General features: G+C 44.6%; 1 protein-coding gene and 1 long non-coding RNA gene across 2 annotated transcripts in view; one reads left to right on the top strand and one right to left on the bottom strand.

Annotated features, from left to right (window-relative positions):
• Positions 1-25,411, top strand: part of PPM1H (protein phosphatase, Mg2+/Mn2+ dependent 1H) — a 141,279-nt gene that overhangs the window by 38,243 nt on the left and 77,625 nt on the right. The gene's annotated exons all lie outside the window — the stretch shown is intronic.
• LOC125324552 overlaps positions 14,945-25,411 on the bottom strand; it is a 28,670-nt gene continuing 18,203 nt past the window's right edge. The window contains exon 3 of the long non-coding RNA XR_007203031.1: positions 14,945-16,272. This is a non-coding gene — a long non-coding RNA (uncharacterized LOC125324552). The remainder of the gene's footprint in view (positions 16,273-25,411) is intronic.

Genomic DNA, 25,411 nt, shown 5'->3' on the forward strand with positions numbered 1-25,411 from the left:
AGGTTTCAAACTAAGTTTTACATTTATTACATTTTTTGTGGAAATATTGACTGTAGGGAGTGCTTATTGGTCTAATACTCAGCAGGTATTAAATGCTGGAGATGTCGCATCTTTCAATTCTGGGCTTTTCAGGGCCCTTGAGGTTTTGGGGTTTCATCAGTACAGCCTTTTGGGGGAGAGACTGTTACTTGGGCTCTGTTGATGAAACACAGCTCCAGGTTTAGTTTGATGAATTGTTCAGATTCATTAGCTTGCAAAATGGCAAAGCCACTAGCCATGTCCCCTTGCCTCAGTCACCTCTCCTGGAAATTGTAAAGTACCCTCTGAAATAAGCTGCTGCTTAAAGTGAGGACCAGGAAGCTAAAAAGACTCTCTAATCACTTCAGTGTCTTCTCTCTCCAATTTGCTTCTTCCTACAGGTATTGAAAAGTTTTCCCTTAAAATAACTTGAGAATCGATTGATATGAAAATTGCACACAAGAAATCTTGTATGGCATAGGACAGCTTTTTTATAACCATGTCTGCTTTCACTATTGCTGCAGAGTTCAACTTTCAACCTGTGTTTTGCTGAGTGGAGAAGCCACTTCAAGGTACGTGTCAATCACGTGCAGAGTGTGGCTGGCAGAAAGCTAACCTAGTAAATGCTTTGTGGCCAGGGCAGCGTGAAGCTTTAGTGCAAGCTGAAAAACCTGCCTGCAAAGCCAGGACAAAGCTGTTGACTTGAACGAACCATCTACACCGAGCTGAGGTACTAGCATGTGCAACATATTTTGTGGACTGTAAACTGGGACATGGGATAGCATTTGGGACAAGGGCGTAATAAATCTGAGCCTTAAGTTTCAGCCTAAAAAATAAACAACAAAAAAATCCACAACCCAAATCTGGAGCTTTCTTTTCTTTTGTATCATCTTTAATTTCTGTTTCTTCATGCACTTTTCTCTGCTCTTGGAGTCTTTGATCAGTACTGAGTTCACGTTATTGATAGTCTAGTTCACCTTCTCTCGTCCTGAGATCTCACCAGAACACCACAGGTGTTTTCTGTTACTGAATGCAGCTGTAGAGAAGGAACTTTAGAGACAATACACGGAAGTTGTAGTTTCACCTCCCCAAACCAGGTTAGGGCAGTACTCCAAGGAGGAACAACAGTTTTAAACCACTTCTTCCTTAATTCGCTCTTCCTGTGGTACACGAAAACATTACTGTACAAAAAGAGAAAGACAGCAAACTGTTATGTTATCCTAGCATGAATTTTCAGGCAATGGAAAGGAGGCTTTTGTATTTGGTCTGATGACACTTTTGCTTAAAGGTCTTAAGAATCCTTACTGGGAGCAGGACTTGTCTTGTGACTGGCTAATCTGGAGGCTCCTGATGCAGTTTTTGCCCATTTTTGCCAAGATTATAAACTAGACATTTGTCATAACTGGAAGTAACTTTCTCAGAACCTCACAACCAATGTATGAGGGATTTGGGAACAGTTACAGCCCAGTGTAGCATCATACTTGCATTGATGCTTTGTGCCTTGATGAGAGAGGGAGAAGTTTTCAAGTATCCCCCCTAGAAAAACTGGTGTTATCCAGGTAATGTTGTTTTAAGACAGCCTGTTTTCAGCTGCCTGCCTGTGTTCTCCACCAGATGAACTCTTTTGTAACATCCATCCAGGATAGTGTGGTGTCTGTGGCTCGGCCCTGTCAGCTGTTGATTTGGTGTTGGTCACTGGAGGTTGGTTTGGCTGTGAATGGGTAGGTGGGGGGCTGGAGGCAGCTTGTGGAGAGTCGACAGGCACAGTAAATTCTATTGGGGAAGATGGCTAAGACACCTGGAGGGTGATCAAGCCTCAGCTGCCTGTTTGCTTGGCTGATGCGTCAGGTTCACAAGAGTCTTTATGAGGGCTTATTGCCTGAGCTGAATCCTGAGCCTTTGATTTTGACATAGCTTTTTCTTGATTTGCTAGAAAGATAAAAGAGTGACATATGGGCTTTTATTGGCCAAAAAATTATAGTTATCTGATTCAATACCTGAGTTATTTCTTCTGCTGAGGCAAAAAACGCAGTTGCCCAAGGCAACCAGTATGTTTGGTGTGATTTTAGGTTGTGATTGGTAAACCTCTGTGGGCCTGACTGATATGACATAAAAAAAATGGTGTTGCCTTTTTTCAGTGCAGTGTTGGTTGCAAATACATATTAATTTTGCTGATTTTATCCTTTGTTAGCAATGTTTGTTAGGAACATCTGTCATCTAATAAATGAGATGCCAGGTAGGAGCCAGCTTTTCCTTTTTTAAAAATAGTGCTGATATTGGTGTTAAGTGCATTAGGATCTGTCCTGAGTACGCAGATAGAGCTGGATGATGAAAAAATTTACTGTAATCCTTTCTTCCCTTGGCTTACCCAGAGGTGAAGAGGGTGAGGGGGTTGAGAAGAAGCACTGTATAAAATTAACCATGTGTAATTCTTGGGGTGCAGAGTGCGAACTCCCTGTTTGGAGAGATGGGGGAAACAGTTAACTCAGTTAACATCTGGGGGATGTGGAACTGTAGCCAGGAAAAGCACTTGCTTTTCCAGGGTTTACTCTAAGCTGGTCTTTCAGTTTCTTGCAAAAATAAGTCCAGTTGGGCACTAGGGAATCTTGGGAGGCCAGTTGTTGATTCTGTCAGTCCTTTGCCTAGGGGTGATCTTTTTTGAGGTGATGAACTGTCCCTATAAAATGGGATTGTTTGAACCTGCTGTTTATGTTTGATGTTGTAATTATTTTTAGTTACGGCTGGGAGAAAGGAAACTTGTAAGTGGCTAAGTAACTGTATATGAAGGAACAAAAATTCTTTTTCTTGGTTACTTGTAGGAAAAATACTTTGAATGTAGGCCTAAGTATCCCATGTCCCCTTCTTTGCTGCTTTTGAGACTGCTGAAGATTTAACCTACAGTCCTCAGTAGTTTCAGCTGCAGAATCACCCTTAATGCTCAGTTGTGGAACTGGTTTTCCTGGTCTTGAAAGTAGCAAACCCTGTGTTTGGTATTTGGGAAACTGCTGTTGAATGAGTATCAGCACCTTGTCACTGGCTGAGAAATGTCATTGCTCAGCCTGGGGACACCAACTTATGACACCAGAGGGTGTGGGTGCCTAAGCCGCTGGGAAGCAAACCTCCCAGTTACGCCCTCTAACTCTTCTCCCAGCTTGACTTCATCAACAAACCCACTGGGAATAGGAGCAGCCAGTGGTCATCTAGCTCAGAAGATACATCTATACAGAAGAATATATTTGCTAAACTGCTTGTCTGGAGGTCTTGGAACAGGTGAAAGAACCTCCATGGACTATAAAGCAGCCTTGCTAGCTTTGTACGAGGTCAGAAGGGAGAAGAAGTGGAGTGGTTGGATTTAGAATAAAGGCATACTTTTCTGTCTCTTGACCTGGGCTATGTAACCTTGGTGTAGGTGAACAAGGCTGTTTCTTAGTTTGAAAAAAATGGTTTTTTTACTGTTCTGTCTTATCCAAGAGATGTGAAGAAAGGAATTACATTCTGATTAATGATACGTATTTGAAAAGTAACAGACATACCTGTTGTCAAATACAAAATTCAGATTTAGAGATGTACTTCTAAATCACAAACTGTGATTAAACACTTGAAGGACTATACTTATTAATTGCTGGGGTGCTGATAGATGGCTCCAGTCTATAGAACTTACTTTTCACTTCAAGACAACTGTTGAACACGCAGGGGAAAAAAGTAATGTAATTTCCTCTCCTTACACTTAATGTAATATCAGATCCATTCATCTGTCACTTTCCTCTCCCCAGACTAGCATTCCTCATGCTGTTTTTCGTCCTTACTGTGCAAGGATTATGTCAGAAAGCTTGATTTAAAGGTCGATTTTACTACAGCAAAATGGGTTTGCATATGCTGTACTGCATTTTATCTGACTGGGAAGATCTTGTTACCGTGCATGTTACCAAGCACTACTGCACTTCCCAGTGGAAATCCCTGTAGATGTGTCTTCAGTAAAGCTCATCTGAGGTGCAGGAACAAAGCTGGTGGGGGACTGACCCCAGGCTGCAACATGAGCTCCTACAGGAGCCTCACACAGTCACGAATAGTCTTGGAATTGTCTGTGCATGCCAGCTGTGTCCTCTGGTGTTCACCACCTTCTCTCAGCAGCGAATATAAAACAAAGCTGCACAAAGCTGATTTTATATGTGAGAGGTAGTTGAAATATATTCTGAAATCAGGAATAAATTGGCGTATTCTAATGAGCAGCAGTTCTGCCTGTGGCACTGCATCTTGCATTCGTCAAAGCACCAGGAATATATTATAGACTATAGGCCTGCATGACTTGGAGGTAGATACAAATAAGCTACAGTAGGAGAAGGGAAACATTTCATTTCTGGTTTTGTTTACATAGTATTCTATGCATCTGCTCATTTACAGAATTGCCCATGCTAGTTTATGGATTTTTGTTATTTTTATTTAGCTCCCAAAGGCTTGGAAACTTCATTTTTCTTGTAATCTGCCAAAGCTGGAAAGAAAAGCTGCTTGTTCCATTAGGCTGTTTCAGGCTTCTGTGCAGTTTTTGACTTGCTTTTAAAGTTGCAAAAAGCTATGAGTATCAGGCTGCCTGAAAGGTGAAGAATAAGTGCAAGATAGAGATGTCTCAAGCTCTGTTCATATCTCTGAGCTGTTGCTTGTTTCCATTAACTTCTGACCGAAGTGATAGTGCTTAAAAGCATGCCCGCCTCTTTACTTGACAAGATGGATAGTCTGGATAGTCTCATTCCTCATGTGGTGACAAAAATAGTACTTTCTCTGATTAAACAGGCATTATCAAATATATTGAAAGCAAAGGTGGTCTCCTTATTTTTGAAAGAGCAATTCTTCAGGTAGATAAGCTTAGTAGAGTTCCAGTGTTTTTTGGAGACCCAATATAGACGGGGTTGAGGAGTGTTCAGCTTGTGGCATGCACCTAAATGATATGCAAAACAGCCCCACAATCTGAATATTAATTTGACTGTATTATCCATTGAGTCTTATAAATGCCTACAGAGTGGTGGTGATGCAAGGAATATTCTTAGAGCAAACAAGCTGATCCCCTTCTCTCACTGCTTTCTTGGGCTGTTAATGAAGTGATGCTGCCTTTGTTACAGAAGATAACCCTCTTCTTTTGAAGACACTTTGTAAAGGACAAAGCCTGAGATGATTTAAACAGTGGGGAGTATTGTTCCCATGTCCAAACAATGGATTTCTTTGTTAATATGTAGTAAAAATGATCAGTCTTACCTTAATCAAGACAATTTTGAAAGTCTGTGTACTATTGAGAACTAACTATAACAGTGTTTTTGTTTAACTTCTTTATTGTGATATTTAAAGCCCAGTTGAAGGCCACTGTGGAGTCATAGGCAGATAAAGATGCTGGAAGCACAGAAGTCTAATGGATAAGATTATCATTGTAGCACTCTTTGCACTATTTACTGAGGCTATTCAAAATGTAATTGGACACAAAGTTCCATCTCTAGAGAAAAAAAAAATCTACTAAATGTTTGGGTCATGTGCAAAATATACCATATCCTAAGAGAGTATTAGTTGGTATACTTCACAGCACATTGTACCATTTTCTGTTAGCTGATGAAGGAAATGGCAAAAAAAAAAGAAGGTATACAGTGTTGCCAGCTACCAACTAGAAAATCAGAGGAGTAAAAGTGAGAAAAGCCACAGGCTGAGACAAAGACAGCTTAACAAGAAGAGCAAAAGCTGTGCATGCAGGCAAAGCAAAACACAGAATTAAAGGACTGCTTGCCATGGGCAGGCTGGTGCTCAGCCATCTCCAGGAGAGCAGGGCCCCATCACATGTAATGGTTACTGGGGAAGACAAATGACACCACTTCAGACATCCCACACCTTCTTTTCCTCAATTTATATACTGAGCATGATATCATATGATCTGGAACATCCCTTTGGCCAGTTTGGGTCATCTGTCCCGGTTGTGTCTCCTCCCAGGCACCACCAGTCTCTTCCCCAGCGTGGCAGTACAAAAAGCAGAAAAGGCCTTGGCTCCATGTAAGCAATAACAACAACAAAAAAATCTCTATTATCATCACTGTATTCAGCACAAATCCAAAACATAGCCCCATACTAGGGGCTATGGGAAGCAAATTATCTCTTTCCCCCTCAAAACCATCATAATTAGGCATTTAGATTTTTTTTTTTTTCTTTCCTTGTAGCTGTTTGTGCTGGTAGGCAGGAGATAAATCAGGGCGGAGGAAGTACTGTTGTCATAGAGGTAACAAAATAGAGTGCAGTGAAGTTTTTGTATGCATATATAAATGGGAAAGATGGGATACTTATTGCTTAGTCCTCTGGCCTCCCATTGATGTCTTTATGGCAGAAATTCATTTTATATTCAATGGCTAGTTATGGTCTAGAAAGTAGAGTAAATCCAGAAGACTGGGCAAAGTTTCATGCATGTGGAAGTAAGAGGATTAAGCAATTTTAGTAATTTTTTTGTGGTAATTAAAAGAAACGTGCCTTCTTAAGCAGACATACTGCTTGCAAAACAAAACAAAAGACATGCAATTTTCCTTCAGCATCCAACCTCCTGGAAAAGCCTCTTTTTTTCAAAAAAGGGAAAAGAAGCACCAGCCAGAATAACTTTCACAAGAAGGGAAGGAATCACACGTGGAGAGACATATTTGTCTAAGCTCAAGTGATAAAATGTGATTAACTGAGATTGGAGAAACCATTGAGGTTGGAACAGCCACCACGTACACTAGAAGACCATCAAGCAGGAAGTGGACCATTCTTTTGGCATTTACTTGAAGGTGTCTGCTCCCAGTAGTATGGCAGGAGAGTAACATTCCTTTGAAAAATGCTCAGTAAAGTATGTAAATAGCTCTCTTTGCTGCCTGCTGTCTACTCTAAAATGCTACCTTGGAGTTCTGACACGTCAGGGACTGTACAGCTGTGCTAAGGCTGTTCTGAAGATGCCTCAGGAAATTATTTCTTTTTGTTCCAGTTTATGAATGGAAGCAGATTGTGAGGACTATGGACTGTCAGATTGGCAGGTTGGAAGGCTGGCTTCTTTCTTTCCTGTTGGCACCACCATCCTCCAGTGGGTAGGGGAGCAGAAAGACATAGTTGCTGCCATTGTCTGCTGCAGGCTGGTTTCTCCACAGACCTAAAGGGGCAACTTGCTCACCCCTGAGTGTGTAATCCTGCTCTGGAGGATCTCAGTCAGTGTGCCTTCACTCAGGTGCCCTTCTTTCTCTTGTTTGATCCTGTGAGGCCACACAGTTTGTAATTTATGTGTTAAAGGAGAGAGGTGTGTAACAGCAGGAAGTGTGGCAGGAGACACCTTTGCCCCTGCTGCAACCACTCTTCATTCTGTGGAAGAACCTATTTCTTCTGTTCAGAAATCCAAATCATTTCTTTGTAAGACTGAATTTTGTGCTTACTGATATAGTCAGTATTTCAGAGGAATTGGAATTTTTTTGCTTGCTTTTTTATCTTTTTTCCTTTCTCTTCCCAGTAGGGGAAGACTTCTCTGTGTTTCAAATTTCTTTTCTAGTTGCTGGGCTGATTACTCCTGTATTCTGCGGAGCATTTTATTTCAACACTCTGAGATAGTATTTCTTAATCTTTGCATAGTAAATAAAATATGTCCTAATCAAATAAGTTTATCCCTCTTTAAAATATACATGTGGGAGATATATATATATAAAAATATATATATGTGTGTGTGTGTGTGTCTCCAAAGCATAAAGGAAGTATGGTGATTGAACTGGTTCAGGATTGAACTGGTTCTAGGTGGTGTGATCATATTTTGTGACTATTTGAGTGTGTGGAGTAAAGAATCTCCTTCTCAATTGAAGAATTGCCCCTACCCTTGAAACATGCACTCTGATGAGAAAAGATGGGTATTCTGAGCCGGTTGATGGGTAAAAGGAAGGAAAATTATGTTGATGTCAGTTAAAAATGAGAAATCCAGTGTAAAGATGGAAGAGTCCAGATGTTTCATTAGCTATTTTGAAAATATTTTTTTGTGTGTGTGTATCTGTATAGATTTGTGTGTAAAATAAAATACAACTTATTGGTTGTACATACATGCAGTATTATATAGATGCTATTTGTGATTAAGCTTGTTTCTCACGCTTCTCTCGTTGTTTCTCACGCTTAAAGTATTTTCTTTATTTTTATTCTCTTACTTTGTAGGTGTTTCCAAGGGCTTTTTGCTCTGTATGTAAAAGCTACTTGATGTTATTCTACTGTATTGTGCAATGCATTAAGGAATTTGAAGGCAAGACATAATATATATTAAGCTGCTGTATTTATTGCCTTATATTAGGAGACAATCTTGTAGAGCTGGAGGATAATCTTGAAAATCAGTTATGTGTATATTGGTTTGCTGTGAAGTTTCTGTTTGTTGCTGGTTATAAAACTTAGATGATTGGGAGTTTTCATTTTTCTTTCTTTTAGTGGCAGTATCTTTGGGCAGTGCTGACTTATAGTAAGAAATACTTCCTTCAGCTTGCTTTTAAGAAGGGTGGTGCAGGACTACGGAGTTCCTAGCAATGAGAAAAAAGAAACAAGTCTTTTGGTGGTGGGACAAGAACCAGCTAGAGAAGGTTGAAGAACTGGGTCAGAAAGCTTGATACCATCCTGAGGATTGGGGGAAGGGATGTAGCCTCACTATAGCATATCCCTTTAACCAAGGGGTCTGGCAGGAGGAACCTGAGACAGAGTAAGTTTAAAGAAAAAAAAGAGGAAAAAACCAAAAAATACTTCACATAATATTGCAGTTGTATTTAGTGGTGAGGAGAGCTTAGGAAGAATGTGCTTGAACTCTGAGAAACTTGCCAGGGGACTGGAGACTGTGATAGGAGGCAAGGTTAGGCTTTATCAGGTTTGGCCTTTAGGCTGCATCGCTAGTTCTGTGGATACCTTAGTGCCGCATGCTCCTGAAGAGGAACTTGGGCACAGTGCTGGGAGCATGTTCATGCTGAGCTGAGCAGCAGCTAGGAAAGCACCTGCCAGTGCTGAGTTGGCAACAACCATGACTCAGAGATGTCCAGGATCAAAAGGTCGTTCAAGCATCCTTTCCAGTGTCTTTGTGATCCAAAAGGGTGGTGCTCAGACAGGAATGGCTCTCACCCTGCTGTTGCCACAACACTGCAATGCTGATGCTGTGCTTGTTTTCTCAACACAGAGTTGGGATTTGCCAAATGACCATCCTTTTTAAGTTCCTGGCACTCATCTTTACCAACATCCCAGTTAGTTCAAAAACTATGTGGGCTTTTCTGCAGAACCCTCTTTGGTATTGGTAAATTTTCTTGCTGCAGAAGAGTGGTTAACCTCATTTTTCCTTGAGTGCATAAGTAGTCTTTTCCGTGAATAATGTAACACACTTGAAGGTTCGGAGAAAGGTCTTTTGAAGATGAATTATTTTTAATTATGGAGTTCATGGTGCAAAACAGCAGCTATCTGTATTCATCTTTTATGGCAAAATTATATTTCAGGGGCATCATGTGGTAAAATAAGAGGGGTTTGTTTTCCTTTTCAAGAGACAGTGTGTAGAAAAAAAAAAAATTTGTTTTTGTTTCTCTGAGTTTCCTGAGAAATTGTCAAGTAGAAAGGCGTAACCATCTGACAGTGTCCAGCACTGGAGACCTTATAGGACTGTGTGGGAATTCCTGAGCCTGCAGGCTGGGATAAACTGCCCTTCATTGTAGGTCCTGTTCTGACTGCCAGAGCAACATTCGTACTAGGAAATACTGCTGAAGCAAGTGTTGGCTTCAGTGTTTGTCATGCGTTTACGGGTGTATTTCTAGTGTGTGCCCAGCACAGCTGTAGCCTGTGCAATCTGGCAGTTTTTCAGATGGTACCCAGGAGCAGCCTGGGCAGCGTTGGGCAGTTTGGATGCAGACACTCAGCTCTGGGAGAAGATGAAGAGTAGCCCATGCCCTTGGCTCCTGGGCTGGATAAGGGCTAGTTGTATGTGGTAATACAGATGTAGCCAGGAGCAGGCTTGCGCAGTGGAGCAGGTTGCAGAGTTTGCTCCTGCCTGTCTGGGGCAGCCATGGTGCTTCCCTTTCAGCAGGCTCAAGGTCTCCAGCCTTCTGCTGGCCTGACAGCTTGTGAAACCATCAGGAAATGGATCTGAAAATTTTAATTATGTTTTGGGGGAGAAGGGGTAGTATTTGTCTGGTGGGTGAAAGTGCAAAAAATGAAGGTAATGGGCCTGATGCAGGGAGAAGGGAAAAACCTTTAGGCAGAGGATGGGACCAAACATGCCAACAAGCTGCCCATGGAGTCTTTTGCAGCATTGCTAGATGGAGAGGGAGCTTTGATCCACCTTTCAGCCTATAGGTAGGGGAAGTCTGCATTTCCAGCAGGCTGTTCTGTTAGAGACCTAAACAGATTTTTATTCTTTAAAGTCCAGATTTAACTTTTAAATTTTTTTTAAAATGCTGTCCCTAAAGGAGGGGCTGAAGGCTGCACTCAGACTTGCCAAGCAAGAGACTTTTGGTCATAACCCCACATTGTGTCCCAGCCTCAGTCTGGGTTTTGAAATTTTTTAGTCAGGAGACAGGCATTTTCTCAGATGGGTTAGAAGGATTTTTTTCCTGCTATCTTGAAACCAGATTTCTTGTATGCTGCCTTTAGTGCCCCATCCCAGCTAGATGAACTCAAATCTCCTTGGGACACTTTATGAATGGGGGGCAGCCTGTGCACTGCTTTGAAGATCATGCACGCGCTCTGTGGCTTTTCCCAGTCTAACAGCCATGACTTAAAGCTGCTGGAGGTTTTCGTCCTTGGCAAATGATTTGCAAATCCTTTGCTGCCACTTGTTGATTATTTTGAATTGAGAGCAGATTAATGATTGTTTCTCTACTGGCAGTGTTGGCCTTTTTAATAACAGCTATCCAGCTTTCTGTGCCTGTCTAAATATCCTGTGCTCAATGACTCCAAAGGTATGTATCTGGGTACTGTGCAAATGTCTAAATATAGCAATAATAATCTCTAGCTTTCTTCTTTCCAGTCACCGGAAGAAATTGCTGGATCCATTTCCATGTGTGTGGAATATGGACTGAGATAAGGCTATGTTGACGTCTGTTTCGATATTAATTTCTGACATCTCGTTGGTACTTTTAGAAGACGAGAAATTTTTTTTATGAAAAAGTGCCTGAACTTGTCTTTGGTTCCTGGCTGTGGGTTGGGCTTTTTCCCTATTATGCTGGAGAATACGCAGTTCTCAGCCCCTTTCCGAGCCACCAACTTTCTGTTCCACTGAAGTTACTTCTGGCCCCAGTCCCAGTATTTGTGGGGAACAATAGATCCTATTTTAGCTTATACAGATTTAATTGCTGTGAATGAGATTGGCAATTATCTCCTTTTGTGTCTAAAAATCCCACCAGCTGTTTTAGATACGTTTAAATAGTTACGCCACGTTAAACTCGCATATTGCATCAGGAGCTATAATGCCAATATGTCCCTGGCCTTTATTTTAAAATAATTTTTGCTGCATTTATTTCTTCTGCTTCCCTTTAAACCCTAATTCTCTGCCCTGAGTGGCATTATTAGTCATACCATACATATCAAAGATGCATTTTGAGGAAAATGCATTTCAAATAGCAAAAAACCAGAAAGAAGTTGATGGGCTTTTTTGTTGTTGTTTTTTGTTTGTTTGCTCCCTCCACCCTCATAAGCTCAGGCATGTAAGTGGGAATCATCTGACCACATGCTGACAACCTGCTGTGTCAGTGTCTAGGCTCAGCTTTATCACCCACGAAGAGGAAGACACGTTTCATGCTATGTAAACAACTAAAATAGGTCAGATGAATCATGCCCCCAGATGTCTTCTTTCTCTTTGAGCTAATCACCCAGACTTTATAAGCAGACTTAGCTGTCTGCACAGTAGACATCTGACTAGATCTCACCTCTGGGGACCATATTTGTAGCAGCAGTCACATGTGGGTGACTAGACACATGTAGATGCGTAAGAAGATTAAAAGTACTTGGCTTCTTGAGGCAAAACCACTGCCAGTGCCAAGGTGAAGGTGCTCTGGGATCATCTTCTTGAAAGCAAAGACAAACCTGAGTGGATTTTCCCAGAAAAGAGACACATCAGTATTTGATGTTCACAGTTACATACTGCTAAACTGGGGTGCACCATTTCTTTCTCATTACTAGCTTCCTAGACTCCTAAGATACAATTTCATAGCTTTCTTTTTCAGAAATGTTAGACAGGACTTCTCCCTATCATCTGCTATTTCTTCCTCCATATTGTCTCTTCAGTCTTGTTGTGGAAATATATTGATTTGGATTAAAAAAAAATCGTATCATTGCACGGGTGTCCCTGTGGGGTAGTACACTGGCATATGAAGGTGGAGAGTGCTTATATTGGGAAAGCCAAGAGAGGGCTTGAAGGACTTTACTTGAAGTTTGCCTTTCATCCTTTGCCTGAGTATTTGCCTCTCTTGCTAATTTTACAGATTGTTCAGCTGCTGAATTCTGTGGGGTTTTCTTTTCAGTCTGAATACATTGTTTAATATTTATTTAGAATCTTGTCAAGGGGTTTATAAATTCAAGCTTCCAGTTTCACTCTTTGCCTTTGTGCATTTGTGCAACTTATAATGTCTGGAAGTGAGTTGTTCCTTGGTGTAGCAGGATGCAGGGACACTCTAATACTTTATTATTTCCTGAATACATATTTTTACAGATCTTGACACAATTTTAATTTCCCAGTGGTCTGAGAGGCGTGGAGAGGTTTACATGGAAGTTACAGTAGTCAATTGGTTCTGGTGTTGACTTTGTTCTTGTTGAGGCCTCTCTGGCATTGTGTGTGCCTTTGGTCACACTGTGCAGGATCTACCCCATAGGGGCTGCTTAAGTTTGTACCAGGCTATGCCATCTCCTCTAGGCCTCTTTGGACACGAGTGATTCTCCTTAGTTATAGTGCTTTCTTAAATATTCAGTGTTGGCCCTACTTACTGTGTTTGTGCTAAGTATTTGCCACTCTGTAGGCTTTCCGAATGTGCCTGTTGCATGTACAAGTGAAAACGTGGATTGAGGTTTTTTGGGTGCTTGTGCTATTGACTGTGGAAGGGGTAAGGTTCATGGTGGAGGCAGATGCACGCACAAGTAGGGGAGATGGTAGTGCTTGGGAGGTGTGAGCTTTCAGACTTCACAGGGTGTCTGTGAGCTGCTCCTGCTCAGGGCCAGTTCCTGTGCACACATCAGGTAAGACATGTCTCTTGCTTTGTGCTTTCCTCCCTCTGCATTCCCATATGGACAAGGTCCTGAGCAACCTGTTGTAGGTGACCCTGCTTGAGCAGGGGGTTTGGACCAGATGACCTCCAAAGGACACTTCCAAGCTCAGCTGTTCTGTGATTCTCTGGTTTTGCACCTTTGAAAACTGCGTAACTTTGTTGAGCCTCCTCTGCTCTTGGGAGGGAACATATCTTTTCATCCTACCCCCTGCAAGGACAAGCAGGAGCCCGTGGGCATAATTTACCCTGAGGTTGTGGCATACCATGTTAATAAGTGTTGTGCAGACCCCAGAGCTTCGGTACCTTCCCTCTTGATAAAGGTAGCAGATGGGGCTAGAAAGGGGACACCCTTGTCTCCAAGCTGTGTGCACACACAGAGACTCTCATTTGCTCGCTGCTATTTGCCTGCTCTTGGGTAGAAATTCTGCATTTGGCTGTCATTCTTCTTTTACTGGCACTGGTTTTACCAGGGTTTCTATGTTGACTTTCACTCTAAATTATCATTGCACTTGAAAATTTTCATCTGTGATGGCTGAACAACTGAGCAAATATGTTAAGCACTTTGACCTATATTACATGAAAGATAAGTGTTTTCAATGACATTTAACTGAATTTTGTATGACTTGCATGAGAAACATCACAGGTTTTTGTTTAGGGGAGGGGGTGTGTGTTTATGCATGTGTATATAAAATATATGTAAAAGTACTGAAAAATTTTCTTAATGCTCTTTTGCATTAATTACAGTGACTTTTTTATACTTTGAATTTAGGAAAGCTAATTTCAGAATTGATTGTTAGCCCCAAGAGGAATAAATGAATGATTGCTGCAAATGTTTTGATGAATCATGATCTCTGAAGATTAAGGGAGCTGCCATTTTTCTGTAATCTTTTTTTTTTTCCCAGGCTCAGGATTGCTGATATTTCATTGGTTTGCATTTAGCTTCTATTTTAGCAGCTTCAAAGATGAGGTCTAGGAATGCAATTTTGGTAACAGAAGTAACAGACTGGGTTTTGAGATATGTTTCTATGGCAAACAGTCATTGGAGTGTTTTTTTGCACATGGCCCCTTCCTGCAGATCTGCCAGCTAATGTCCTCCCAGAGGAAAAGTGATGGATGTAAAACTCCAGCACTAGGGTGTAGTTTTTCTTTAATTATTAAAAATTACCAGCATATGAGTGGCTTTGAATTAATTTCCTACTTGTGGATTTTTGGTAATAAAGCGGTACGTAATGTTTTCTCTGTTTTCTTTTTCCTCCCCCTTGCCTTGCATATGTGTGCTTCCATACATACACAGTTTCTATAATGACTTTTAAAAATAAATTAGCAGATTGACTTCTTTCAGGTTGTGGGGGCTTCAAGTACCTGCTGCAGTAGAGGGATATTGTGAATAAGGCATTAGTGCATATCTGTGGATATGTGTACCTTCTCTGTCACACTTGCAGAGATTATCTTGGGGCTAATTTCAGTTGACAGCTGTATAAAAGGGATTAGTACTGTCACCACTCACCTCTTGGGGTTAACTTTCACACATGCTAAATATGAGAGATCATTTTTTGTTGTTGTTGAAAGCTTGGACCAGTTTTGCATAAGCCATTTATCTTGATTTCTCTTAACCCTGAAGCTGAGACTGCGGTCTACAGCATCATAATCTAAAGATGTGGGATTTACTGCATTACTTTAAACACACAACTTGCTTCACTGTAAGCATAAGGAGAACTTTTATTTGCATATAATTGGCATTTCTGTAAGGAAGAAAGGGCTTATTTTAGATGTGCTTTCAAAAGTAGAACTTTGGGAAGGAAACTGGGGAGGAGAGGGAAGTAGTCTTTTGTTTTCTTCATGCATCCTTGTCATGTGCAGACACTCATTTAAAAGTCTAGAAGAAAACAAAAATATTTTAATTCAAATTAAGCTTTTGGTTGGGGTTTTGCATAGTAGTAGTAGTTGGTGGTGTAGTAGTAATGGTAGTGTTGAGCTTGTAGACAGAGTGAATATTTCTGAGGCCCAGATGCCCCTTGCTGTAATGATTAGGGGCAGGTTGATTTTCCCTGCCTTTTCATCATTTTAACTAGAGTGATTTCTGTATTTCTGTCACATAACTCTGTGGGGACAACTGAACCTCATAGGCAACCATTTTAACAGACGGTGTCTCAACTGTGGTACCCTCCTTATGAGGGAAGCTCATGGTCAAGACTATATTCAGCCTCACAGGCAGAAGGTGGTGTACAGCTCATGGGAACAAACAAGTGGCTACTTTTCCTTTGCATTAGAGGGAAAGGAGTGGTAGAGCTTTGGTTCCCATCTTGAATGTGAGTTTTAGGAGAGATCCAGAGATGTTTTTCATCAAAAAAGCAGCTCATAACTACTGTCCAGTGATGTGTTTCTTGGTGTGCAGTCAAAAATCAAGTATTGCTCATCTGAACTTTCAGGATCACCCTTAAAGGTTATGACAGCGAAATCACATGTGATAAAATGACTGTGAACAAAATAAAGAAGTTACTGTCAGGATGTGATTTCTTTAGACTGAACCAGGTGCCTCAATTTCAAGAGTTGCCAGTCCTAATGTACAAAGTCACAGGCACTATTCACACATGGCTAATGAGACATGGTAAAGGATATTCCTGTAGAAAGGGTCCATTTCTTTTCACTACAGTTTAGGGTTTTCTTAATGCTTTCTGCTTCAATTTGAAGCTGAAAACTTATCACACCAGCCAAAACTACTAAGCATTATCAACAACATAATAACGTTATAACATAATAACGTAATGAGGGAACATACTATAACATAATAACGTAAGGTAAGGTTTATCAACAACAAAAATCTAGAAAAATCTAATAATGCATAAAAATCTCAATGTTTTTGTGTGAATATACTCATCTGCAGGCTGACTTCACCAGATTGAATGTGCCCTATTCATATAAGAAGCATAATTTGAAGAACTTTCAAGGCAACTTCTTCCTGAATACTGTGGAAAAAAGTTCAGGCCCATTTTCTGCAGATTAGCAGGGTTTGAGAACTTAACTGTTGGAGAGAAGAAGAAAAAGGTCTAAGTTAGTGAAAACTGGACTAGAAGGACACTGGCCAACACAAAGTTGTTTATTCTTATTGTCTTTTGGATCTCTTGCTTATACTTCAGCAAGCGTTGAACAGCCAGGCTGTTACTCTAGTTAGAGTTACTCAAAGTTAATTTAAATATGCATGGTGAACAGTCTGACCTGGCATTCTCTGCAATTTCACTGTGCTTTGTGGGAAATAAATGGTGGTTCTCTTACAGTGTCAAATTAATCTTTGCTTTTGCAACCTCTTCTTACCCCATTCTGATAGCTAGTACAGAAGGAGTGAGGAAGAAGAATCTGGCAAGTAGTATTGCCAGCTGTGGCTGAGGTTGCTCAGCTCTGAAGTGAGATCATGCTTAACCACCTTTGTATCCCACTGGTCTGGCTCAGCATCTGCTCGGGGATCACTGTCCCTTGGTTTTCTTCTGCAGTACCTGCATGCTAATTATCAAAAAGAGCTTTTTCTCCCTGTGTGGTGGTCATAGAGCTTTCTCATTCCTGCAGTAACCTACAACTATTTTGTTCCTTGTAGTCACTTAGTATTTAATCTTTTTTTGGAAAGGGTAGCTGGATGATATGCTGCACTGTAGCATTTTGGGAAGTCCATACAAATAACATCAGAGTAGACCCTTCCAAGATGTCATTGACTTCAGTCCAAAGACAAGCTGTGTTACCAGGTTATGATCATTTGCACTGCCCTTGTGATAAATTTCCGGCATAAGTGGTATTCTACTTTTATACTTTGCCTATTTTCATCCCATATTTAGTCGTTATTATCTTGATGAGTGTCACAGCTTCTAGCTGGGCCTTAAAGTGAACTTGGCCTAGTATACCAGTGTAATTGCTGGTAGGAGAAACCATATTTTCACAGGACATCATTGCAAGATTTTATGGCTAAATATTCACTTCTTCCTTGGTTAATAAAATGAAAGTTTTATTTAGCCCCATAGATTTAGAGAACCGATTCAGGGCTGGCTTCAATTTCTGCCCACAGTGGACAATACTAGTGAGTGCTTTGGTTTTGACGTGCACAATGTGACAGTTACAATAATGAATGAATGGAACTGTTTAGGCTGCTTGAAAAGCTGCCTTTCATCTGAGGGAGGAGGTGAACAGCTAGAAGGAAATCTCTTTCAAGTTGATTCCCAGTGCAGAAATAAATCTTATGTGGGTGAAAGAGAGGAAACAGACACCTACCTGGAAATCTAAGACTGTAAGTGAGATGTCACAGAAAAAAGCAGTGGCATCTACTTACATGCTAATCCTTTGGGGGGGGGGGGGGGGGGGAAGTGGGAGGGGAAAGTAAAGCCAGCAACACTTATGTGCAAGTTGGTTTTTTATGGGATCTTTAATCTTCATTCTAAGACTGTTGAAATTATAACACAAAACTGTTAGGAACATGTTGTCTATAGGTATGTGTCTCGGTTTTGAAAGACAGGTGTCTGCTAAGGAAGGCAGAAGCCCCCCTTGAAGTGGCAGATATAACCCCTTTTCCCTCCAAGTTATTATATTTTGAAATCAAGAGCCTTTAGGCGAAGATGTGGGAAATAGGAATAACAGTTCTTTACTATATATATATATGTATATAACCAGTCAAACAAAACAACAACAACTCTGGCAGTAACAGCAATCACAAACCCAGTCCCAGCCTTCTCGGCTGTCAGGCTATTTCCCCTCGGGTGCAGTTCCGCTCGCAGCCGGCAGGGGCGCTGGCGGCTCCCGGTGAGCAGGGCAGGTGCGATGGTTCCCCCGCGGCTGCAGGGGGCGCTCCGGAGCGAGCTCGGGAAACCCGCGGCTCTGGTGCCCTGGGATCCCGGGAAGGGATGGAACAAAGGCTTCACAAACCCCTGGGCAGCTGATCCCGGGCTCTCAGGAACAGCAGGCTGAAACGGCAGGGACGGACGCAAATCCCGGGTGGCAGACGAGATGTATCCAGATGGGAAAAAACCACGGAGGCCCAGGCAGGCAGGGCGAGCAGGGCTACAGCGTAGCGAAAGCTCGAAGCAGCAGCAGGCAGGACAGCCACAGCTCGGTCTCCAGCAGGGCAGGGAAAAGCGGCTTTTGGGGTCCCGGCGTTGCTTCCAGCAGGAAGAAAGAACGGCCAAAAAGAAAGCAGCAGCAGCTCCTTTCTCTGCAGCTTCTCTCTCCGGACGCTCAGAGCGAACTGTCCCCACACCCAGGTGTAGACAAAGGAGTAGCCAGGCCCGCCCCACTCCCCTTTTTGTCTTTCTTAAGTACAGCTATTTGTCCCCTAGCAACATGCATATGGGAGAAAATTCCTTTAACAGGAAAACCTAAGACTAAACTAAAACCCCAACATTATCCACCCCGAATTTTTTCCCATACTAACATGTTACATGAAACTTAACTTTTTTTTTTAACCATATAAATCTATGCATTACCCAAATTATATACAAATATACATGCTGATATTGATACAAGTGCAGAGCCATGGGTAGTTCACCCTAAAACAAGGTCCTCTTGAGGTAAGCATCGGGTCTCTCCATCCTTTTGCATCACCCACCAGGTGCAACCTGGTCCCTGAGCAAAAACAACCCCACGGATGGGTTTGTCTTTGCTCAAGGCAGACTTTACCCAAACAGTTTTTCCAAGCATACCTCTCATGTGCACCACTGGAACCTTATCTCCATCTGTTGTTTGTAGGGGTTCGGATTGGGCAGGGCCTGCTCGGCTGGTGGAACCTCGAGTGTTAACTAACCAGGTGGCTCTTGCTAAATGCATCTCCCAGTTTTTGAAAGTCCCCCCACCCAGTGCCTTCAAGGTGGTTTTAAGCAGTCCATTACACCGCTCAACCTTCCCAGCTGCTGGTGCATGGTAAGGGATGTGGTACACCCACTCTATGCCATGTTCTCTAGCCCAGGTGTTTATAAGGCTGTTCTTGAAATGAGTCCCATTGTCAGACTCGATTCTCTCAGGGGTGCCATGCCTCCAAAGGACTTGCTTTTCTAGGCCCAGGATGGTGTTCCGGGCAGTAGCATGAGGCACAGGGTAGGTCTCCAGCCACCCAGTGGTGGCTTCTACCATTGTGAGCACATAGCGCTTGCCTTGGCAGGTTTGAGGCAGTGTGATGTAATCAATCTGCCAGGCCTCCCCATACTTGTATTTGGACCATCGCCCACCATACCACAGAGGCTTCACCCGCTTGGCCTGCTTGATCGCAGCGCATGTCTCACAGTCATGGATAACCTGGGAGATACTGTCCATGGTTAGATCCACCCCTCGGTCTCGTGCCCACTTATAGGTGGCATCTCTGCCCTGATGACCTGAGGCATCATGGGCCCATCGAGCTAGGAACAGTTCTCCTTTATGTTGCCAATCCAAGTCTATCTGGGACACCTCTATTTTCGCAGCCTGATCTACCTGTTTGTTGTTACGATGTTCTTCATTAGCCCGGCTTTTGGGGATGTGAGCATCTACATGACGGACCTTCACGGATAGCTTCTCTACCCGAGTGGCAATGTCTTTCCACTCTTCAGCAGCCCAGATTGGTTTTCCTCTGCGCTGCCAGTTTGCCGCCTTCCACCTTTCCAGCCAACCCCACAGAGCATTGGCTACCATCCATGAATCGGTGTAGAGGTAGAGCTTTGGCCACTTCTCTCTTTCAGCTATGTCCAGAGCTAATTGGACAGCTTTGAGCTCAGCAAATTGGCTCGATCCACCTTCTCCTTCAGTGGCCTGTGCAACTTGTCGTGTGGGGCTCCATACAGCGGCTTTCCATTTCCGGCTAGCGCCTACAATTCGGCAGGAACCATCAGTGAAGAGGGCGTATTGTCTTTCACTCTCTGGTAGCTCGTTATATGGTGGGGCTTCTTCGGCACGTGTCACCTGCTCCTCTTCTTCTTCAGAAGATAACCCAAAAGTCTCACCTTCTGGCCAGTTTGTAATTATTTCCAAGATCCCAGGGCGACTTGGGTTTCCAATTCGGGCGCGCTGCGTGATGAGGGCAATCCATTTGCTCCAAGTAGCGTCGGTGGCGTGATGCGTGGAGGGAACCTTTCCTTTGAACATCCACCCCAGCACCGGTAGTCGGGGTGCCAGGAGGAGTTGTGCCTCAGTGCCGATTACTTCTGAGGCAGCCTGGACTCCTTCATAAGCTGCCAGGATTTCCTTCTCGGTGGGAGTGTAGTTGGCTTCAGATCCTCTGTAGCTTCGGCTCCAGAATCCCAGTGGTCGGCCCCGAGTCTCACCAGGCACCTTCTGCCAGAGGCTCCAGGACAGACCATTGTTCCCGGCTGCAGAGTAGAGCACGTTCTTCACCTCTGGTCCTGTCCTGACTGGGCCAAGGGCTACGGCGTGAGCAATTTCCTGTTTGATCTGGGCGAAGGCTTGCTGCTGTTCAGGGCCCCAGTGGAAATCATTCTTCTTGCGGGTAACCAGGTAGAGAGGACTCACGATCTGTCTGTACTCGGGAATGTGCATCCTCCAGAAACCTATAGCACCTAGGAAAGCTTGTGTTTCCTTCTTGTTGGTCGGCGGAGACATTGCTGTGATCTTATTGATGACCTCAGTGGGAATCTGACGTCGTCCATCTTGCCACTTTACTCCCAGGAACTGGATCTCTCGGGCAGGTCCCTTGACCTTGCTCTTCTTGATGGCAAAACCAGCTTGCAGGAGAATTTGAATTATTCTCTCTCCTTTCTCAAACACTTCGGTTGCAGTGTTCCCCCACACAATGATGTCATCAATGTACTGCAGATGTTCTGGAGCCTCACTCTTTTCTAGTGCAGTCTGGATCAGTCCATGACAGATGGTGGGACTGTGCTTCCACCCCTGGGGCAGTCGGTTCCAGGTGTACTGCACGCCCCTCCAGGTGAAGGCAAACTGAGGCCTGCACTCTGCTGCCAGAGGAATGGAGAAGAATGCATTGGCAATGTCAATAGTGGCGTACCACTTCGCTGCTTTGGACTCCAGCTCGTACTGGAGCTCCAACATGTCTGGCACGGCAGCGCTCAGCGGTGGAGTCACTTCATTCAGGGCACGATAGTCCACAGTCAATCTCCATTCCCCGTCAGACTTGCGCACAGGCCAGATGGGGCTGTTGAAGGGTGAGTGGGTCTTGCTGACCACCCCTTGACTCTCCAGCTCGCGGATCATCTTGTGGATGGGGATCACAGCATCTCGATTTGTCCGATACTGCCGGCGGTGCACTGTCGAGGTGGCAATTGGCACTCGTTGCTCTTCCACTTTCAGGAGCCCAACTGCAGAAGGATTCTCTGATAGTCCAGGCAGGGTGTTCAGTTGCCTAATGCCCTCTGCCTCCACAGCAGCAATCCCAAATGCCCACCTGAGTCCTTTTGGGTCTTTGTAGTAGCCATTCCGGAGGAAGTCTATGCCCAGAATACACGGGGCCTCTGGGCCGGTCACAATCGGATGCTTTTGCCACTCCTTCCCAGTCAGGCTCACCTCAGCTTCCAAAAGGGTCAACTGCTGTGATCCCCCGGTCACCCCAGCAATGGATACAGGTTCTGCCCCCACATGTCCCGATGGCATTAAAGTACACTGTGCCCCAGTATCAACCAATGCATCATATTTTTGTGGCTCTGATGTGCCAGGCCATCGGATCCACACCGTCCAGAAAACTCGGTTCTCCCGTGCCTCTTCCTGGCTAGAGGCAGGGCCCCTCTAGCCCTGGTTATCATTCTTTCCCTGGGCGTACATGCTCGAGGTACCTTCAAGGGGATCCGACATATCATCCTCCCTTCTGTAATGCCTGGCAGCTCGGTCACGGGAGGCTGAGGCTACCTTCACCTTAGCGGAACCCCCTCGGTTAGTGCCTCCCTCCTTGAGTTCACGCACCCGCGCTGCCAGGGCAGAGGTGGGTTTCCCATCCCACCTTCTCATGTCTTCCCCATGCTCACACAGGAAAAACCACAGCTCAGCTCGTGGGGTGTACCCTCTCTCTCTAGCAGGGGGACGACGGGCTCTGACTTGGGGGCCTGTGACTCGCACTGGTGCCACACTGACCCTCCTCATCTCCTCCCTCATCTCCTCCATCTTCTCCTTCATCTCCTCTTTGAGGTCCTGGACCACAGCAGAGACATGAGCTTTCAGCGGGCCATTGATCATGCTGTCATAATGCCTGAGCCTGTTGGCAACAGAGCCCACTGTTTCTCGGGTATTGTCAGCATCAATCGTTGCAATGAAGGTGGTGTATTGCGATGGCCCTAGCCTTGCCAGGTTCCACATCATCTGTCCTGTGCACCTGACCTTATCGGGGTCATTATCATGCTGTCCATCCTTCCCAAAGAGTACCTCTAATATTGCCACCTCTCTTAGCTGTTGGATCCCTTGCTCGAGTGTCTTCCACTGCATTCTATGATGATACTCCTGCATTCTTTCTTTGTGAATGAACCTTTCTCTCACACTCATTAAGAGCCGCTCCCAGAGAGAGAGAGGCCCTGGCTCCCTCACAAATATCTGGTCCACACCTGGGTCCTGGGTCAACGATCCCAGATACCTTGCCTCACCACTATCGAGTTGCACACTTGTGCCCATAAGGTCCCAAACCCGAAGCAGCCAGGTGGTATAAGGCTCACGCCCCCTTCGCACAATGTCGTTTCGCATAGCACGGAGACTGTCGTGCGACAGGGACTCAGTAATGATTTCTGGCTCTGGCTCTCCTGCTGGTTGTGAGGGCCCTGGTTGCCCATCATCATTAACTGGTCGTACTGATTTGGTCTTATACTTCCTCCTTTGCACAGGGGCGACTGCTGCTGGCTGTGGTTGTCCTTGTGGTTCAGCTGAAGCCTGGACGGTTGTAACATCCGTGGGTTCCACTGCTGCACCATCGGACTCACCCTCTTTGGGGCAGGGAGAGGGTTTTTCACTAGCTGAGGAGGTGTATTCTCTTAGCAATTGGCATATCTCCTGGCGCACCTGGCCCATCTCCTGGCACATCTCCTTGCGCACCTGGCCCATCTCCTGGCATATCTCCTGGCGCACCTGACCCATCTCCTGGCATATCCCCTGGCGCACCTGACCCATCTCTTGGCACATCTCCTGCATCCCTTTTGCCAGTACCCCCACCCAGTTTGGGTAGTCCATTTCTGAGGTGGACTGTTGGGCAGTATCAGTCTGTGGGGCGGGATCTCTAGTGTCTGGGGCTGTGGCAGGCTCTGGCTCTGGGGTAGGATCTCTAGTGTCTGGGGCCGTGTCAGGTTCTGGGGTAGGATCTCTAGTGTCTGGGGCCGTGTCAGGCTCTGGAGCAGGATCAGGCTCTGGGGTAGGAACCCTACTCTCTGGGGCCATGTCAGGTTCTGGGGCAGGATCTCTAGTCTCTGGGGCTGGTGTCCGGGTAGATATCCAAGCCAATCTCAACTTATCCTTGAATGCTAAATAGAGTAGGCCTATCAGCAGCAGGTGGTTAGTATTCAGAGGGAATTTAAACCCTTCGAAAATTGATGGGGTGGGCCCAAAGAACTGGTTGAGGGGTTGGGAGAAAACTTCCCCTGGTGTCATTTCCTCACAGAAGGTACCATTGTTAACATAACCCCAAAAACATGTGCTCAGTGTGTGATAGCTGTTTATCCATGTGCCCACATTCCGGAGGAAGTTAAAAACCCATGAATTCCTCACCTTCTCGACCCATAACGCAAGCTGGATAACAGCAATGGTAGCCTTAGTCAGAGGACCCATATTCAAGTAAGGAGCTGCAAAGGGGAAGAATATAGCCACGGCTACATGCCACCCAAACCAGGGTAAACTAGACCACATAGTGCTGCCTAACAAGGTTCCAATATCCAGCACACAAAATAAAGTTATCGAGGAACTGTTATTCCTTTTTCACCTCTATCTCTTAATGCCCTCAGGCCCCACGTTGGGCGCCAAGATCTGTCTCGGTTTTGAAAGACAGGTGTCTGCTAAGGAAGGCAGAGGCCCCCCTTGAAGTGGCAGATATAACCCCTTTTCCCTCCAAGTTATTATATTTTGAAATCAAGAGCCTTTAGGCGAAGATGTGGGAAATAGGAATAACAGTTCTTTACTATATATATATATGTATATAACCAGTCAAACAAAACAACAACAACTCTGGCAGTAACAGCAATCACAAACCCAGTCCCAGCCTTCTCGGCTGTCAGGCTATTTCCCCTCGGGTGCAGTTCCGCTCGCAGCCGGCAGGGGCGCTGGCGGCTCCCGGTGAGCAGGGCAGGTGCGATGGTTCCCCCGCGGCTGCAGGGGGCGCTCCGGAGCGAGCTCGGGAAACCCGCGGCTCTGGTGCCCTGGGATCCCGGGAAGGGATGGAACAAAGGCTTCACAAACCCCTGGGCAGCCGATCCCGGGCTCTCAGGAACAGCAGGCTGAAACGGCAGGGACGGACGCAAATCCCGGGTGGCAGACGAGATGTATCCAGATGGGAAAAAACCACGGAGGCCCAGGCAGGCAGGGCGAGCAGGGCTACAGCGTAGCGAAAGCTCGAAGCAGCAGCAGGCAGGACAGCCACAGCTCGGTCTCCAGCAGGGCAGGGAAAAGCGGCTTTTGGGGTCCCGGCGTTGCTTCCAGCAGGAAGAAAGAACGGCCAAAAAGAAAGCAGCAGCAGCTCCTTTCTCTGCAGCTTCTCTCTCCGGACGCTCAGAGCGAACTGTCCCCACACCCAGGTGTAGACAAAGGAGTAGCCAGGCCCGCCCCACTCCCCTTTTTGTCTTTCTTAAGTACAGCTATTTGTCCCCTAGCAACATGCATATGGGAGAAAATTCCTTTAACAGGAAAACCTAAGACTAAACTAAAACCCCAACAGTATGGTATTCATTTGTCTGGGTTACTTCTGTGTTATTTGGGTTGGATGCAAGCTCTTGCCATGCAGTTGTGGAGGGGCTTGTGTGCGCCACAGCTGGAAAGAGGAGAGGCTGGCTGTAGCTCCTGTGATCGGGGGAGAGAAGGGCTTTGTGCTTCCTGATGAATTGATTCATTCAGAGTCAAAACAACTACAGGTGTCCACTGCTAGTCTGAAACCCCAGAGGAGGGTAGAATTGAAAATTGCAGCGTACAACAAGCTGCCTATGGATATATCCTCTTTTTTTCTAGCTCCGCTTTTCTTTCTAACCTGTAGGGAGGGGACACAGAACTTTTGCATTTGTATGGGATTA

Source organism: Corvus hawaiiensis, chromosome 4, assembly GCF_020740725.1.
Source record: "Corvus hawaiiensis isolate bCorHaw1 chromosome 4, bCorHaw1.pri.cur, whole genome shotgun sequence".
NCBI lineage: Eukaryota > Metazoa > Chordata > Aves > Passeriformes > Corvidae > Corvus > Corvus hawaiiensis.